The sequence below is a fragment of the Cryptomeria japonica genome, chromosome 5, assembly GCF_030272615.1.
Source record: "Cryptomeria japonica chromosome 5, Sugi_1.0, whole genome shotgun sequence".
NCBI lineage: Eukaryota > Viridiplantae > Streptophyta > Pinopsida > Cupressales > Cupressaceae > Cryptomeria > Cryptomeria japonica.
Genome location: NC_081409.1, coordinates 606,722,971 through 606,730,038, shown reverse-complemented (window position 1 = coordinate 606,730,038; position 7,068 = coordinate 606,722,971). Strand labels below are relative to the sequence as shown.

The window sequence follows — 7,068 nt, the reverse complement described above, 5'->3', positions numbered from 1 at the left end:
GCATATCTACACAAGGTATTCTTCAGAACTTTAGCTTCTGAGATGCTTAAATCCCCCATAATTATTGTATCATCAACAAACTGCTGGTGTGAACAAATAAGGTCAGCAGAAGAAGGTCGGAGACCCTTAAAGGATCCTATCTGCACCAAATTTTCCATGGTCCTTCCAAAGCATTTTGCCATAATAATGAATAGGATGGGGGAGATAGGATCTCCTTGCCTAAGACCTCTCGAAGCTTGGAAAAAGGTTGAAGGAGAACCATTGATAAGAACAACAAAGGATGCAGTAGTGGTAAGTTGGGATAAAAGATCCACAATTCTTGGGGCAAACCCAAAAGCAGTAAGGACTTTCTGTAGAAGAGACCAGTCCACCCTATCATAGGCTTTGGAGAGATCTAGCTTAAGGATGAGACCCTTCTTCTTTGCTTTAACAAGAGAGTGAATATTCTCATGAACAGTAATAATGGAATCAAGAATTTGTCTTCCAGGAACAAACCCATTCTGCTGGTGCTTAATAAAAGCCGGGAGAATAGACAAGATTCTAGAGGTCAGGACCTTAGATATGATCTTGTAAAAGGAATTGCAGAGGCTAATAGGTCTGAACTTGTCCAGAGAATCAGCACCTTGAATCTTGGGGATAAGAGCAATAAAAGTACCATTTATTTCCTTCAAGAGTTTTCTAGCCCCGAAGAATTCCTTAACCCCATTAGCAACATCAGTCCAGGTAATGTCCCAGAACTCTTGAAAAAAGAGCATTGGGAAGCCATCAGGACTAGGAGCTTTGTTTCCATCAAAGGAGAAGACAACATTTTTAATTTCTAAGGTGGAAGGAATAGAAGAGAGAAAAACATTATTTTGGGCATCAATGAGACGAGGAATGTTCTGAAGAAAAGAAGACTGAGCTTCAGCATCCAAACTTTGATCCCTCGAAAGGAGGTCCGAGAAATACCTCTTAGGTTCATTCCTTATTTTATCTTCCTTGACCAACTCCCCACTATCCACAACTAACTTGTTCATCCTATTGGCAGCTTTATGTTTGATAGTTGACATATGGAAGAATCTTGTATTCTTGTCTCCTTCCTTGAGCCATTTGCATCTCGATCTTTGCTTCTAGAACATTTCCTCTTTAGTAATAATATCATGGTAATTCTTAAGAATCTCATTCTCCTCAGCAATAGAAATAGTACTAAAACCATCCTTCTGGATCTAGTCCTGTATCTCTTTTAGGTTTTCCTGAATTTTACTCTTAGCCTTAAATATATTCCCAAAGTTGTTCTTATTCCAGATTCGGATGTTGTCCTTCACACTTTTGAGCTTCTTAACCACTTTGAACATTTCCGTTCCCTCAACTTGGATACTCCACCATTTTTGAATATACTTTTTAATATCAGGGTGAAGAGTCCACATTTTTTCAAATCTAAAGGGATAGTTTTTTCTTCTATTGATCAAATCAGCATTAAAAGTAATTGGAAAGTGATCGGAACCAACCCGAATATGTGCAGATAAAAAATAGAAATACTGACTGTACCAATCATCAGAAATAAGAGTTCGGTCAAGGCGCACTTGAATAAGGTCATTACCATTTCTTCTATTTGTCCATGTGAAATTACAACCCTGTATCTCCAAATCATTAAGAGCTAGAGAATTAATAAAATCCATGAGAGCCATTCTACTTTCCAACTGAGGCAGGCTGCCTCCAAATTTTTCCTCCTCTTTTAAAGGTGTATTGAAATCCCCCATAACCATCCAACTTAGATTTTTGAAACTTTCCCTAGCCTATTTTATCCTTTTCCAAAAAGAGTTTCTAGCCTTTAAGGTATTAGGAGCATAAATGTTTGTGAGAACCCATGAAAAACCATCTTTAAGATGCTCAAATTTAATACAAGAAAAATTACCTTCCTGAATAATGACCTGGCCTTTAACAATGTTAAGATTCCAGATGGTAGCAATGCCTCCAGAAGCACCCTCAGAACTTCCCCCACTAATTTTACCATTTTAAGGCACATGAATATGTCACTACTCTTAAGGAACACAAACATTTTTTCATCTCTACACTTGTTAAAAATGTGGCATTGTTCATGTGCTATGATTGTAGTTCTAGGGTAGGCTATACTGATCATTGTTTGGAAGCCTCCACTTCATGTTATTGGCTACCCTTATGTCCTATTTCATTGTGACTTTCACTGATCTACTACCCTTTCTTATACATTTAATTGTCTTTATGATCTTATGACTATAAAGAAGCTTTGGGACTGAAAATGTTCATTGCATTATGAGTCCTATGGTTGTGCTACTCATGATGTCTTGTTATGATAACTTCTATATGTCATGATCTCTATGTTTGGATGACATCTATGTGTTTGGAACTTTATTATTGTTGAATGTGGCTTCAACAATCTATATATTAATGATGATATCTTTGCAGACCTAAGGATTGTATGTCTTAGTGTCTTTATGTGTTAAAATAATAACATACCCTACATAGACTGATTTGGCTTACAAAATGAAGGTTTTATTTGGCTTTGTCCCTTTGTGCTACTACGTAGACTGCATCTTTGTGTTCTCTTCAACGTGATTTAAGACAACCTTTTTTACATCCTTTCTTCTCATTCTTCGTGATTGTTGTTAACTATCCATAAGCACTATTCTATCTTTATATCACTGAAATGGTGACCTTGGATTGTATAGAAAAGTTTATTTTCCTTTATCTCTACCCTTGGTTGATGTAAAACTCTTCTCTAATGCTTCTTTTCTCCATATAAATAAGCCATTTTATTTATACCTTCTTATTTTGTGGCCTCTTATTGATTCATTTTGGCTATTGATTTACTCCCTTATTAGACAGGGGTGTCTTAAGATTGGTCTCTAATTTTGGACCTATAATTTCTCTTTTTATAATACTATGAACACCTTATTATAATAACACTATAACAATCATATGAGTGAATATACTGCCTTTTTTTACCCTTCATGTTGTCCACTATCATAGATCTTGATGTTGCAATTGTATGATACTTTATTTTCCATGCGTTGAGATTGTACGGAGACTGTATCTATTGATAATGATTGCCAAGTTAACTACTGCTACAACTATGAAAAGAATGTTGTTCTCTATTTTGGAAGGCTGGAATCATGTTTTGCCTTGTATTTCTTCTTTTGGCTATTGTGGACAGAGCTATTTACTATTTACTGTCCTTAGGCATCATTGCTATGTGCTTTGACCCTTATTGATATGAGTTTCAATGATTGTCACATATCAGTCCTCCATCACTATTATTTTCCCCATTGAAATACTCAAGAAATGTTAATGAATGTTCTTTCTCTTAGGCCTTCTATATGACTACCCTAGCCTCTTTGCATCATTTTGTTAGGCCTTCAATTAATGTTCTTTCTCTTGGGCCTTCTAAAGTGCAATTCCTTTTCTTTTTCCTTATGATTTTTTCACTGTCACTTTCATCCTCCAAGTCAGATGCCCTCACCCTTTTCTTTCTTCTTGTTTTTTCATACTCATTGTCATGCTTTGAATTATTTTTCTTTCTTGGTGACTCCTTACTGCTCTCACTATCAGTTTCACTCTCAGAATCTGAGTCTGATGTATTAAAACTTGACGAACTTGATGAACTAGAAGAATCGTCATTAGAGGTAGATTCATCTAACTCAGGAATAGACTTTTGCTGCTACATTATAAGCCTTGGCATATTCTTCAAATACTCATGTAAACTCTCAGTGATACCACCAAGACCAATAGAAGTAAAGAAATTGATAGCAAACCATGAATTTTTGGGATTGTCCTTTGGAAAAATTGAATCAAAAGACTCCTACATTGTTGGATTGTTCAACCTTTCATTAAGCAACAATATACCAAGTTACTCTACCAGCTCCTGGAAGAGAATATTTATAAAAATACAGGAAGAGGAAGTAGTATCTTCCTCTGTCAGATGTATATAAGCAAGACAATACCATGGAAGAGCATCTGTGCCAAGTAAGTTGGCAAAAAACTTTGCAACATTACGTAGTTTATTTGTTTCCAGTCTATGTATCATAGAATATTGTTGTACAAAACACCTATCAAAAAATTCTTGATAAATTTTATTGATCATACAGAATCTTTGCCCAAGAAGACCATAATAACAAAGGTATGTTCTCTCTTGACTACAGCATTCTAACAGCATGATGCATAATTCCATCTCTTGACTAGGTTCAAGCTTGATCTTTAGTAGCTTATGACTAGCTTCCTCAAAATCAACACTTGACATGATTGTCAAATAAATTATACGTCTTAAATTGACCAAGTTTGTCTCTATCTCATCCTGTATTCTTAGTGCTTCCTCACCTTCCTCTTCATCAACATCATCATCATCTAAATCATCACCTGAATCATTCTTTCCTTCTGCTTCATCTGAAGAAGCATCTCCAAGGATATCTCTCTTCAGTTTTTCATAGGTTGCCTCATGCTCTAAGAAATCAGGATCTGGCTTGAAAACATCCAAACCAGCTTCTTGATCAAGTTCATCTTCTAGGAAAACTTCATGTGTTAACTAATCTTCTTGCTCTACAAGGTCCAATTCCGGACGCACAACTGGATGACCCTCAAACTTATCTTTTTGAATTGCAAAAAGGCCTTCAATTAAAAACTATACTCATTTGTCAATTTCCCCCTCATGGAGAATACCTCTAAATCTTTCAAAAATCCCATAGAGACCTTTGGGTGAAAGGTCTTGCAACAAAGAACCACATTCTTTCATGAACCCAACAACAACCTCTACACTACCATCTATGGGGTTCTCTAATAAAAGGGTGAGAAGTCCCAAGGCAATGATCTCATGTGCAACTCGTTGATTCACTAAATGAGCTATGAATTTGGCTATTGCTATCAACATGTGCTTGTCATTGCATTTGTATGCCCTCTTAAGCTACAAAATAATTCTTTGCAAAAGCAGATTGCCAACTTCAAGAAATTTTGTATTTACCACAGCAACCAACATAGCAAAAAAATCTATAAATCCAGGGGATGCCATTTGGGATTTCATACAAGACCTACAAAATAGACCCCTCCCATGGATGAGATTCTCTGCAAACAACTCTGGAATGATGTTCGTGATGTTAGATGCATTTACCTTGTTTACTAACCCATTGATACTCTTTCGAAGGGCATCCCATGTCATGCGCTGGTATTCCACACTGCTCTTGTCTTCCACATCTTTCATCATTTGAGCTAGCTTAAATGGGGGAATGTAAACACCCCCACTTCTTCCAACACCCTTCTTAGCTCCTCTTACAACACCTTTGTCATTCCTATTCTGAGATGGAGCAAACACAACACCAGAATTTTTCACTTACACTGCCTCTCTATCCCTCTTGTTTCCAGAAGCCCCTTTACCACTTAATTCATGCTTATTTTTGTACATAAACCCATCAGGAAGCATGAGTTTTTGCATATAAGCTCGCCCAAATATTTATAGTTATTTTTCATCAAGATTCCCTCAGGAGCTAGCAAATCTTGCATCCATACTTTAATTTTGTTTTCTCAAAGGACAATCCTAAAAATCCATGCATTGCAAACAATGTTTTACACCTTTGTTGGTTGTGGTGGCATCACAGAGAGTTTACATCAATAAATGAAGAACATGCCAATGCTTTTAATGCAGCAATAGAAGTCTATCTCTTATTCAATATCTCTAGTGAAACCCCCATGATCTTTTTTTGGAGTAGAATTTGTTATATTCTAGAAACGGTCTTGTCCTTTGTTGATGGGATATTCATCTACCTCAAGAAATAACTGTTCTTTTCTCCAAAAAGAAGTGGAACTAAATGAACATCTAGCACCATGAAATTAATCCTCAAAAGGATTACTATAGTTAGTTTTGGTAGATAATGATCTGGGTAAAATACTAATGTGGCTTTAGGAAACATTATGTACTAGCTTAGCATACTCTAACAACTTTGGTGTGACATGCTACATCCAATTAAGTCTCCATCGGTATCTCTATTGTGTTTATGATCTCTAGATTTATGATCTCTATAATATAACTAATATGTGATATGTAGATGTATGATCTCTATAATATAACAATCCCATAATTATGTTTCCATGCATCTATACCACAACACAAACATCATGCTAGTGTTTAGCCATAGCAATTGATATCCTAATTATAGAATGTGAAATATGCACATAACTATGAATAAAGATTAAGAAAAATAAAGAAATATGCTTATTGCAAACATAAATGACTAATGGACAAGAATTGAATTCATTGTAGATAGTTTTTAATATCAAACTCACTTATTTGTGTGCATTTAGTAACTCATGTACTTGTGGCCAACCATTATCTCTTTCATAAATTAAACATTTATTAATAACATTAATAAATGGCTGAGTAATTATGTTTTAGTTGAAATTGAAAATAAAATATTTTATTTCAGGACAGCTCACACTATTCCTTATCATATTTTAGACTCTCGGTTTTGTTAGTAGTGGTTTGATGTCTTTGGAGCTGATCATTGCATTTCTTTAGTTATGTTTGCCAGCGTACTCCTAGCCTATGCCAAAATGGGAGCTTTGAAACAGGGTATGGACATCCATCAAAGCATAAAATATAGAGGAATTTTGTTAGATGTAGTTGCAACTGCTTTGTTAGACATGTATGCAAAATGTGGAAGCACAGACAAGGCATGGGAAATAATTGATGGATTGCCTCAAAGAAATGTGGTTTCCTGGACTGCAATGATTGCCGGATATGCACAAAATGGATTTGTTGAGAAGGCTTTATAAACTTTCAAGCAAATGCAATCGGTAGATGTAAAGCCAAATTCCACGACCATTGATACTATCCTCCCTGCCTATGCCAAAATGGGAGATTTGGAATAGGGTATGGACATTCATCGAAGCATAAAGGATAGAGGAATTTTGTCAGATGTTGTAGTTGCAACTGCCTTAGTAGACATGTATGCAAAAAGTGGAAGCATAGACAAGGCACATGAATTGTTTGATAGAATGCCTGAAAGAAATGTTGTCTCGTGGACTACAATGATTGTTGGATATGCGCAATAAGAATTTGTTGAAAAG

The 7,068-nt window shown here is 35.8% G+C and overlaps 1 pseudogene; it reads right to left on the bottom strand.

Annotated features, from left to right (window-relative positions):
* Positions 1-3,358: 3,358 nt before the first annotated feature.
* On the bottom strand, positions 3,359-5,251 carry LOC131056152 (uncharacterized; annotated as a pseudogene).
* Positions 5,252-7,068: the final 1,817 nt, after the last annotated feature.